Here is a 12891-nt window from a genome sequence, read left to right on the forward strand (position 1 = left end):
GCTTCGTACCATCAATCATATATAGATGGATTGATTGACTCGCGGCTAGTAGTGTGCGACGAGCAGACCAAATGCCTCCCTTGGCCTCCCGGCTGTAAGTCAGCCAGAAAAGAGACTTGCTTTTCCCTCCGAGCCCCGCCGAAGTAGTTGGTATTTCAATCAACTAATAATAAGAAGACGATCGACGATCATTTGATTATTGTTCATAATTCTCTTGATCGTCGATCGTCTTCTTCTTTCACTTAGTCAGGTCTCGGTTCAGCCAGGACCGAACGCATCGGAAGGGGAGATAAGACTAAGTACTAATAAGTTGAATCACAAAAGCCGATAGGACAACTATCTCTTTATATTTAAAGAACATTAACACCACTCATGTACACGTCCGAAAACAGCTAAAGCTGACGCGCGCGGATTCAGACCCATACACAGCACCCGAAACAACTGAACTACTCTGTATTCGAATTATGGTTGTCTTGGCGTCCATAAAACAAGGGTCCGAAGGAGTCAAATAAACAAGAGAATATGGAACTAAACTTTATGGCTATTTGAATGAGAATTAGGATTAGGAGTAGTAGATGCATCCATCAATTCCAGGATTCCATCCATTATCTAAAGATAAATGACATGAGACTCAAATTGATGACTTATTTGCATACCATTCGCTTGTACTGTACTGCCGATATGGGTTTGTCTTCTCGATGGGGTGGTGGGCAGAGATTTATCTCTTCTTCGGTGGACGAAGTGGGCCTTGCGAGTGGTCCCACCATAGAACGAAGAATACGCGATTGGGGATCGGATCGCGGTTGTTCGTTCCATGCCTAGCAAGCAAGCCGAACTCGTTGTAGTCTCTGTCCCACCTCTGTCCCGTGTACCAACGTCCCCACTCCGGTATCCCCAAAGTCCGAACTCTTTAAGCATTCTACTACGTAAGAATTATCTTTTCTGGGTGGGCTTTCTTTGATGTCGAGATTGATGGCTTACGGACCGGCGGAAATAAAAGTGATCAATGAATGACTATAGGAACTAAGGCCAAAAGAGCAGAGCGGACTAGCCTCTGGGAGAGAAGGCCAATGAAGAAGGCATAACCGAACCCGAACTCGTAGACTACTTATCTTTCATATAGCGCTATTCTTTCTGTTGATCTTTTGGGGCTTTTTGTTCGGCCACTTCTAGGCAGCAGGGGCCAAGTGATTGTAAGCGGGCCAAGTGACGTGATTGTACGCGAGCCTGATACTGGACGAAGCTTACCAACAGGCTGCTGCTTCAGGTGGCATGGTCAACAGAGGAGTCAACCAATGGGTAGAACGGAGCCCGCCTCAACGGGAAGCAAGGAAGTAGGCCTACCCGTCGTCCCCAGGAAATTCATTGGAATCGTCATGATAGGCACAACCTTCACCAACACTGGCGCTGCAACGGAAAGCGTTTATACTAAAAGAAACTATTCAAAAAAGAAAGGGTGGTTTACCAGCTTTTTCAAAGCCTCCATGTAGTCTTTCTTCCCGCACGGACGATCGATTGTTAATTGTTGTAAGTACTGGTTTGGATTGTTAGGACCAACATCCTTTCCGGTACATAAGTTTATTAGTTCACAGAATGGTTTAGTTAAGACTTTAGATAAGCCAATGGAGTAGCTCGTCTCGTCTCATAGTATAAATAAGAAGCAAAGTCAATAGTCACTTCAATCGGCATAATAAAAATAGGCATATTGGGAAGGAACAGGAGAGGGCTAGAAGCTACTCGTTCGTATTGGGAACCACCACAGAAAGCGTCACAACACCCGAAACTGCCCACTCCTATGAGAATGATGACTAAACCCGCTAGAAGCTCGTTAAAACGTGAGATAACTGCTTCTAATCCACTCGAAGAAAGGTACCTAAATCCTATCCATGGTGTTAAAGAGCGCTGAGAGCTCATTTTATTCGTCGATAAGCTCGTAAAACAAACAAGGTTACTCTAATTCCAAAGCCGGGAAAGACGTCTTTATTCCCTTTACAGCCTTCGTTTCTGGTTCGATTCTTTGGTTGCGAAGGTTATGAAATAAGACCTCCTATTTACAACTGACTTACCCGAAAAGACGAGATTTGGAGATTAATTATAGACCAACAGAAGGGCTAGCGTTATAGACTTAGATGACTTAGAAGCTGCTTACTTTGAAGCGGATTTTAAAAGTGAATTTGAAGATTTTTTTTTAACATAAAAAATCGGACTTTTTTGACTAAAAATCAGACTTTGAAGATTGAAAATCGGGCTTTGAAGCAGACTTGAAAAACTTTATTTTTCCAACAGTTGGCTCGACTTATTGGCTTTGGCCGCTCGCTGGTTGTCGGGTCAGATTCCATAGATGTCTATTTAGATGTCGATTTCTTGCTTTCGGCTTCAGGTGCAATTTCAATGTTAGATCAGTTTCGGTTTCAGTTGAGGTTGAGGATCCGATTGTGATTTCTGGTTTCATACCTACCAATTAGTGGAGATAAAAAGGCTCTGGAAGAGGTTGCCTAGATTCAGAATGCTTTCTTTCCTGCATGACCCGAAGGGCGAATTTCCATAGATCAGAGCTGACCTACGAACAAGAATTTAAGATGGAAAAGAAATAGATGGAGCCTCGATGGTCTTACCAGAACTCGCTGACGGAGAAGGAAGGCTGGCAGCTGGTGATGGTTGGTCAAGTTCATCTGGTGCTGCACGAACCAACTCACTTTTCTGAGTGTATCACTTCCCAAACAAATGGTCGGAGTAGCCCAAGTCATCACTATCATCACCACTCTGTGGTGCCACTGACAAAGAAGAGGTCTCCCCAGGGGCACTACCGAGGGAAGAAGAGAGTCTCACATCTGTACTGAGATTAGGCAGTGCATGAGGAGGATCATCAGAATACAGAGACTCATCCTCCACGAATGTAACATGCCGAGAGATATGAAGCTTCTTCGTACGAGGATCAAAGCATCGCCGGGGAATACCCGAGGAAAATGCAAAATGCTATATGAACAGAACAGTGCGCCTTGGGAGATAATTGATCTCGGAGTGAGTCTGGACACAAAGCACTTGCACCCCCATGAAAAATCTCCCATGGAATCTTGCCTTTATGATAGGTAGTAGGCATCGGATGGAGTTCTGTTGATGACATATGCTGCTGCTGGCTGAAGCCCATAAGTACTTAGGTACATGCATTTGAAGCATTTGGCTAGAGCAGCAATAGGTGCCTGTTTTTCTTTTCCTTTCTGCTACTCCATTTTGTTGCGGTGTGTAAGCACAGTCTCGTTAATGTATAATCTCATTAGATGAGAGAAACCTCTGAAACTCAGTAGAGACATATTCACCTCCTGAATCAGATCTGAAGACCTTGATCTTACATTCAAACTTCTTTTCTGCCGCTTTAAATTCCTTAAACCGATCAAAAGCTTTAGATTTGTGCCGTAGCATACCTGGTACACCGAGAATAATCATCTATGAAGGTGACATAATAGCTGTACCCAGAGAGAGACTTGACAGGGGCTGGACCCCAAACATCGGAATGGATCAAATCAAGAGGAAATATTCTTTCTTTATTATTATGTTCCATGAAGGACTGTTCAACATGTTTGCCTTGTTGGCAGCTAGCTCTAGCAATAATTCCTTCAAAAATGAGATTTTTCATCTAAAAAGGCATAAGACGGGTTAGAGCAGGAAGTGGTAAGGGGAGCAGGCCAAATAAGGCAAGCAAGAAGCAGCAAGCATAGGCAAGCAAGCAGTGATCTCGGGTAAAGTAGTCATAAGAGTTCGCGTTGAAGACAGGTCAAACTTTGAATTGACTAGCTAGCAGGAAGCGGTAGTGAGACAAGCACAGGAAGCAAGCGGTAGTGGAATGCGGATAATTCGTTGTTTAGAGTAGGGTAATGGTCTTGCAGATCCTCTTCCTCTGGGCTCTGGAATGGAAGAATTGGTTCAGCATCAACCCCGGGATTCTTTCCCCGACTACAAGAAAGGAAAGCCTTGCCTGCTTCTAATTTGGTTTGGCATTCTAAGGAACAACTTCCCCATAGGCTCGATTCGGTTCCATCCTATACCTTTTATCCTACGTCTTATCACTCGGAATCGCATTCTATCACACTGGTCACACTGGTGGTACTTCTTGTTGAATTAAAAGATTGGATTAGTCCTTCTCTACCCACCCACCCGCCACCCCTGTTTGAGAGTGATTCAATATCAATGGGGGAGCCTCAAAATAAGGAAGTTGCTTCTTGGAAAAGCGCCTTTTCGCTGCCAAGCCTTTATCTTATTTGGTCGGGCAAGAATCCATCCCGGTTTAAGAATTCACCCAATTGGGACATCCATTCTGAACCTGAAACCATTACCAACGAAAAAAGAAAGTGTTAGAAAGGGGCTTCGAAGAGCCAGAACTCTTAAAAGAGGAAGGATGCAGCGCGCGAGCCTGTTAAGCTGCGATTGAGCCTAAGTCTTTCCATAAAGGGTAACTTTATTGATAAGTTCCCATAATAATACCTTTCTCATCGAGAATTTACAACAACTGAAACTTCAACTGATGCCCACGCCAAACGAGATAACTCAGTTGGCTTAGGATTCGGAATGATCTGGAACATCGATTCCAGTCTTCTTTCCCGACCCGATTCCTTCCTTGGCTGTCATTTGCATATAACTAGCTAATGCTGCTGGGAATGCCCTTGGCGGATTCTATCTTCTCTTGGTGGAGTAACTTGCTTACAGTGCTTTAGGGCTCTCTCCACACAGGGCGTCAGTCGTGAATCCTATATATGCCTTTATAATGATATGGAAGGGGATTGTCAAGTGGAAAAAAGACCATTCGATTCGCCTTGACCGGATCATATAGCGTTAGAGGAGCGGTAAACTTCGCAGCAGGGAAGGCGGAAGAGGACCGAGCCGAATTGAACCTATCTGACCCGACCGAGAACCCCATGGAGACTCCGAAGCGATCTTGGACATGGCATGGAGCAAGTCATTGATTTAGCTCAGGTAACACTCTACTGGCTTCTCCTGAATGCGCTCGTACTGTTTTGGAGATCAGATAGCTGCACTTTTCGATTTGAGGCCCTGAAAGGGTTCCGTCATTGGAAGAAATCGCTCGGATATAGGGTATGCGACGGAACCAGCCCTTGGCTAAGGTGGCGGCTCAACCGGGTTATAGCAATGTGATGCAACATTTCTTCGGGCTAACTAAAAAGGACCTACGTAAGGGAGTTGCAGGGTCAGACGCGTTGATCTATGGCCAATTTCCGAATGAGAAATTCCGCTATGACCGGGGCGAGGCTAAGTCGGCCAGATCGATGCAATGTGTGCGGGCTCTTACGCTGTGCATCCTTTGGGAGATCCTATTTGCTACGGGGGGTGAGTCTATTGATCTCAGCCTTACCTCGTGACTTCCGCAGCTGATTGAGGGTAAGACACGATTGTCCCCATGGTGTTGGCCGAGCTCTTCTTCGGGCTCTCTGCGTGTGTTGACATGGGTAGACGTACATTACTCGGATGTCCATCTCTACTGCAGGTGCATTTATCTTCTTTTCTTTAGTTCATGGACCCACATCGTCTTTCTGATTTTCTTACAGGTTTGGCTACTAGAGCATATCTGGTTCCAGGTCCCGCGACCTTCATTCAGACCCAGATCACTTATGAGTTCAGTGGTTATGGTGCAGCTCACCCGCCAGTATCCTCTCCCTACAGGTAGCCGGGATGATAACTACTCGGATTTTCTTCACCTAGGCTCTGAGAGACTGATATAGCATTGCTTGTGGCTGCCAGAGGATCATACATCATTCGGGTCAGAGATCATAGATGTGTTATCTTGCTTGGGTTGGATTCTCTTATGCCCTATTTATCCGGTTTGATGCCTTCGTCAGTTCGGATTGCTTCAGGATATTCCAGATGTGGAGGGGTTCGAGATCAGTAGGGATCGGTTTACGATGGGGAGCACTCGAGAGGCACAGATGGCTGCGTTGATGTGGGATGATCAGATAGTAGCTCTTCCTTCGGAGTTCATTCCCTGCAGGGTCCCTACGACGACAGAGGCTTATGACAGATGGTACCGTTTTGGCCTCCCATCGTGACACTGCCAACTGAACCATCCTCATCCTCGGCCGAAGGAACCTTAAGTATTATTACGTATTACGAGCCCAGGGTCTAGATCTCTACCCGAGGACATGTTCCGTTTACAGGCCGAAATAGCTCGATTGCTGAGTGAAAGTAAAAAGTTACAGGACCGTGGGGACTTAGCCGAGCAGCAGTAGCAGGATCAGGATGATAAGCTCCAAGAGCTCAGAGAGACCCTTGGCGTTAAAGATGCTGAGATCGAGGGGCTGAGGCAAGAGCGGGCTGTAATGCTTCGAGACATTAGGATCCTGATGGAGAGATTGAGTTAGTTAGATGCAGAGGAGCAAGAACTATGCCATATGATCTATGCCTTGCGATTTGAGTGAGGGTGTCATTTTGAGGGGAGAGCGAGCCTTGTTGCTTCAACAATTGGAGATCATGGAGGAGAGATGGAGACAGGGATTCTTTCTCACCGTTTAGCCCTTAGCCCGAGCGGGTATTCTCAAGCCGTATCCTTACGACACACACCTTAGTGACTCTTTCCTTAACGGCGAAGCATTAGGACAGAAAGTACTTTTTATTGTTAACCTGGAGCATCATTAGCGGTCTCCCCCCTATCCCCCCCGGCATTCTGCCCGTTCGTCTGACTTCTTCCACATGGATAAATAGATCTCTCTTGCATCGGTCCCAGAATTGCTGGAAGATGCAGATTTTGAATCCATCCGTCACGTCAGGGCCTTATTTGGCAGTCGATGACTGCTCTTTTCAGCTCTTGCGAACAACCTAATAGGGGGGCATCAATCAATGTGTCTGTCCTGAGAATCCCTCTTTTACTAAGGGGGACACTCCCGCCACTATACAAGCCAAGACCTATCGTCATCCTAATCAAAGTTATCTGAAACAGTCACTCCCGTCACGAGGAGTAGTTGAGTTTCATAGTCCAAGAATCCCATATCTGGTCGTACAAGTCGAGCGGGCTGAACAGCCTTTCTCTTTCTCTAGCCACCTTCAAATACACCAAATAGTTTCCGTAGGTGGTGTATGGTTAGCTTGAAGCCCGAAAGGGCTAAATAGTCATCCCATCCCGCCCTTTCCCAAACCTTTGAAATCCCATACTAAAGCTATTCTTTTATTTTACTGCAAAGTCGACAAGTTCATAGGTAAGGGCCGGATCCTTTCTTTCTCTTTCCATAGTACAATGTAACCTTTCTAATTACTATACACCCAATCGAGACAGTACTCATTCCGTTCACGGGTCCGTGTAAGTGAATAGTTTCAAACAAAGTCTGATGAGAGGAATGGGAAAATGGATGTGTCTTTATAGGCCAGGCTAACTCACCAGTTCAGCCCACAGCCAACGTGATGAATAGCCAAAAACCAAAGACGTTGGCCTAACTATCTAACAATGGAATTACGGTGGGTAACCAATCCCGGTAGCGGGAAATCGTCTAGTTAGCTTAGTACACCAAAAATAAATTGGTGTTAGCTATGCTTCATCGACTTACTGAGCATCTTTCTCCTAAGTCATTGGATGGAATTGATTAAATTAAAGGTGAGCGAGAATATTGGTTAGTCAATAGGCTGTAAATAAATTGGGCGAAACGAATGAAGAGGTTACCTTAGTTATCAGTCTTGAAAGATCTTGACCTCCCTTCATTAGTAAAAAACTGGTACATAAGTGGAAAAGGTTTCTTGGAACCCTACTTCTGACCCATACTGCACCGTTATCTATATATATATATGCAAATAAGAATAGTTACATTCGATAACTTTCTAATGAAGAGTGGAAGAACGTCGATAAGAACTATAGGCAAAGCTCAGGCTTATCTGTGTAGGCCTTACTCGCACAAGAACAACGTTTGTTCCATATAGTTCATGCATTGCCCAATCAAAGACGTTGCTACCATTGCCCACATGATAAAGTATATGGAGACTAAACCATTTGATTGTGGCTACAGATATGAATTCAAAAATATGAAGCAGATTATTAAGCAAAATGCAAGCAGAAAAAAAAGAGCTCCACGAAAAACAGAGAGAAAGAGACAAAGCGCGTCCATAATGCTAGCGCCAACACTAGACAGGGCGGGCTTTTCAGCGCTGCTCAATGGCCCCCGCGTAGTTCTTCTGAATTTCGAATAGTACTCAAGATCCTCTGTTTTCGATTATCTAATAAATCACTTAATGAAAGTAGAAATTCTTCCCATTCATTTAACTATTTCCATGATCTCTTCCCGAACCAATAAACTAGTTGACATCTTTCGATTCATTTGGCTCTCACGCTCATTGACTTATGGGACATTCCCATATCTTTGTTTGGTTTGAGCCTGCCCTCTCTTCTCTGGTGGATCCACAACACTGGTATAAGGCCATTTTTTTCCACGCTGCTGCCTGCAAAGATTAAAGAGGACAGCTTTTACCATTTGTTCTAGAATGGAAGATGGTTCATCTTTACTTGTTGAAAACCCCATTGGTATCAACGTACAACAGATAGTCCACAAGTAGCTCAAATCGGGTCATTATTCTAAGAAGAAAGAGCCACAGAACTCACTAGCCCCTTTACTAGTAAGGCTTTCTGTCTTTGGATCATTGGTTAGAATCAAAAAAGGTTTTTTATTATCCCCGCCCAAAACCGTTCCGGTGCTTCAAATCGGATAGAGCCCGATTGTTGTTTGGGCAGTAGTACAGCCAGTTCCCCTTCGCAAGTCTCTTTTTAGAAGCTGGGTCGCATAGTTCTCACAGAATTTTTAGTATTTAAATAAGCCTCTAGGAATCGAATTGGAATGTTCTTTCTCTCCGATCATTCTTTGTTTCTCCCATATCACTGAAGCCCAAGCGGTAAGCTCGGGTAGGACATTTGAAGGCTCAAAAAATTCGAATCGAATCGGTTGACCCCCGCATAAATGTAATATCGAATGGCTAAGTTGAGCTTAGAAGAGACCAAAGAGAGAATTCGCATATGTTTTCCATGAGTGCTTTCTTCGCATGCTCAAGACAGCCATAAAAAGGGAATTTTTCTATCTCTTTAGAAAGTAGGGGTATTCTTCACCTAGTTTTGTCAACATCAGGTTATCTAGATCTTTAGCATCTCTGACTTTGATTTGACAATACAAGAGAAGTATATTAAATGCTGAAAGTCAGGGCTTGACAGCGCCTCACTCGGGCAATCAAGGAAACGGTCGTGAGGATCACTCTCACATTTACGAGCCTGGAAATCAGGAGTTATACCTCTACACAGATTCAGGCTGCGGCCATACGAGTTCTTGAAAAAGACATGCTTCTCATAGCGCCTCAGCTAAAAAAAGCCTTTCTTCCAAGACAGCTTTTTGGATCAAATTGGAAATTGGAAGGTGCCCGTATTTAAGAAACCATTTCGGATAGCTTATCCTAAAGTGGTTTCCGCCCACTTGTCTATTGGATAGATTCATAAGAATACTACTGAATGCAATGTCCTTGTTCCGTTGTTATCCGTCTTGCTATATGCATGCCACGCTGTTTAGTTGATTTGCGTGGCCCAACCACGACTGCTTTTAGGCGTAAAGGTTTTTAAACACAACCACTAATCGATCAATAGATTTGTTACCTGCCGAGGTGGGGTTGACCCACGTTAGAAGGGCCTTCCTGTGGGCGTTCCTTGCCCTTGGTATCTGACTTTCTCCTTTCGGGATTCCTTTCACTCTTATTACTTTTGCTTCCTTGCCAATTCATTGATGAAATCTTCGAATAAAAAACTTCCACAATGAAAATGAAATGTTCGCTTTCCGAGGAAGGGCTCGCTCCCGTTTGACCGGGGGGTTGGGGGGGTCCGCTCCGTTAGCGGATTGCTACCATGTCCAATGGCCACTGGCTCACGTCCTTTTAAACAAATAAAGTTTTTTGTTTTCTTTTGATAATGAATCTTCATCAATTTCATTTCGGGCTAGAGTTGGACGGTTTTATTTTATATGAGAGGTCTCCCATTTACATCCGCTGACTTCGAACGTTTCGGTAGAAGTTCTTGTTGCGAATCATTCAAAGTCGTAATATAGATAGAAACAATCGCTATTTTTTTGTTTAGGAGTTTTCGTTCTCCAGTAGACTTTTTAGTACATGTCGCGGAATTACCCTTTCCTTCTCGATATGGTAGCCCGCGACTTCAAAGACTCCGTAACGGACAACGGACCGCTGCGGGGCAAGGGCAACCCAATGCGTTGCTCGTTACATAACATCTCAGGCTCCGGATCACTATCATTCGGCTGACCTGGATTCGATTCCACGTGCCCCAAGGTAAGAGCGTAGTGAGATACGTGAATGGGGTATATAGCAAATCAAGAGAACAAGCATAACAGCCTTACCGCCAGCGAGTGTGTAACACAAGCGAACCTTCAGTACCATGGTGCACTGCGGAGCTACCTTCTTGAACTCTTTTTATACGAAAAACCTATTTGATGTGAGAGCAGTATACGAGTACCACCGTCAAGTAGTACAGTATACCATGTTTACTTCAGTATAAGAGAATACCGTGTCTATCCATCCTTGCTTTTATACGATTAGCCTAACCAGCGAAGGTAAAGACCTAACCTGGTCGAGTCGATTACTAACGTATGTATTAGGCTGCGGGGTACTACGAGCTTGTTAAAGCGGAGAGAACATTAGCGCTTAAGCGAAGCGGAGCACCACCAAAGTATATATACGAGCCCATACGGAACACTCAATATGATAACCGCTCGACCCCCTTAACTTAGATAGGGGGCTACCACTTAGCTACTGAGTAGGGGATTCGAATACTTGGTAAGGGCTCCAGTGCATGAACAGGAACCCAAACACTTTCTTCGGGTATCCAGCTTTGCGTTGCGTATAGTATACAAAGAGAGGCTCGAAGATAAAAAAGATAAGATGGAAGCAGCATTTTAGGTTAGCTGCAAGCAAACTCCGGCTCTAACGAGCCCCTTTATTAGTAAGGTTGCTGGGCTCCGCACAACCACACTTTTCAAAAAGTCAAGTCTTCTTTTCAGCTTCTACCTCGAACTGTCAGGAAATCTGCTCCTTGCTGGATATGACTCAGGGATCCTTGCCTATTCGCTACCTCGGTCTTCCATTATTCTCTGGAAGACTTAAGAAAGAATTTTGTAAACCTATCATCTCTAAGATCAGGACAAAACTGGCGGGTGTTCTCAACCTATTATCTTCATTGGACAAGCGAGGAGTAATCAACGTCCTTCTAACAATCTCCTCCGGAGCCTTCATCTGCTTCTATCTCTTCTTCAATATCTTCACTTTCCACGGTTTTGGGATCTTCTTCTTCCACACCATTCCCTTCTTCACCTGCTTCAGCTAGGTGGACTTGAGCTTCTGGTCGACGTTTAGGACATTCGTAAGCTCGATGCCCTTGGTTTCCACAACTAAAACAACCAGTAGGATTTCCTTTAGCTCCTTTTCCACGATCTTGACTACCTGTAGTTTGTTGCAACTGATTGGTAGTGCGATTAGAGATCTCTCGATTTATCAATGCCTGTCGACGTTTGTCCCTTTTCTGAAATAGTCCTTCTGGTGTTATGGCGACGTAGCTTGTCTTCAGCCTTTAATGCTAGTTGGTAAGCATAATCAACATCCGGCATCCGGTGTAACGATAACTCATCTTGGATTGGGGGTCGCAATCCGTTCACATACCGAGCCACCTTTTGAGCACCTTTACTCTAATAAGGGGCTCATTTAAGGCGTTTCGAATGGATAATTGATGAAACTCCTCAGTATATTCTTGTACGCTTCTTTCCCGTTGGCGTAAGTTTTGGAGTTTCTGGAAGAACGTCTGGGCGGCGGAACGAATTTTCCACGTAATCTGGACTTCATTTTCTCCCACGTTCCAATAGGTTCCTTACCTTTCAACCGCCTATCTGCTTGAATCTGGTCCCACCAGATCGCGGCATGTCCCTTTAGACGAGTAGCAGCAAACTTTACCCTTTTCTGATCTGGCATGTCTTTCCAGTCAAAAAGCTTTTCTAAGCTATTAAGCCAGTCCAGAAATTCTTCGGGGTTGAGTCTCCCATGAAACTCAGGAACATCAACCCTAATGCCTCCTTCGTTACGCGCATCTAAGGCTCGAATAATGCGCTCATCCCATCGCAAGTTCTCTGATTCCGCATAAGATCCTCCTTCTGATTCAACATCATTGCTTAGTTCAGATCTAAGTGGTTCTTGATGCGTCTTGACTCGTTGCATGTTTTGCTACGAGATCTAGGCCCTTCATTCAATAAAAGACAAATATACCCCTATTCAAACTAAAATATCCCTAACAACCGATGCTCCTGCATCAAAAAGTGTGGGCATATGCCCAAAGACGATGTCTTTGAGATTTTTCAACATTTTCATGCTAAAGTTGAAAGGGAAAGAGGAAAACCTTTAAAGTGTATTCGCCCCTATAGAGTAAGCGTTGGTGGGGAATATACTTCGAAGCAGTTTAAAAAAAAAATTGATAGTTATTGCATCAGACATGAGAAGACTGTTCCCAATACACCTCAGCACAATGGTGTAGCAGAAAGGATGAATCGCACTATTGTGGACAGAATTAGATGTATGCTCTCACTTGCTAAATTGCCTAGATCCTTTTGGGGTGAGGCTATGCGCACCGCATGTTATTTTATCAATTTATCTCCTTCAGTTCCTTTGAAGGGAGATTATCCAGAAAGAGTGTGGACCGGGAAAGATGTCTCATACGAACACTTGAGAGTGTTTGGTTGCAAAGCATTTGTTCATGTACCGAAAGAACCAAGCAACTCCATAGCGAACAAGCAACGGATGAGCCCCAGCAAGAAAAGCCTTAGCCCCGTTATATAGGGCGTTAGCGCCCATGCAACCAAGCAACGGATGAGCTAGCTG

This window comes from Telopea speciosissima, unplaced genomic scaffold (genome assembly GCF_018873765.1).
Source record: "Telopea speciosissima isolate NSW1024214 ecotype Mountain lineage unplaced genomic scaffold, Tspe_v1 Tspe_v1.0012, whole genome shotgun sequence".
Lineage (NCBI taxonomy): Eukaryota > Viridiplantae > Streptophyta > Magnoliopsida > Proteales > Proteaceae > Telopea > Telopea speciosissima.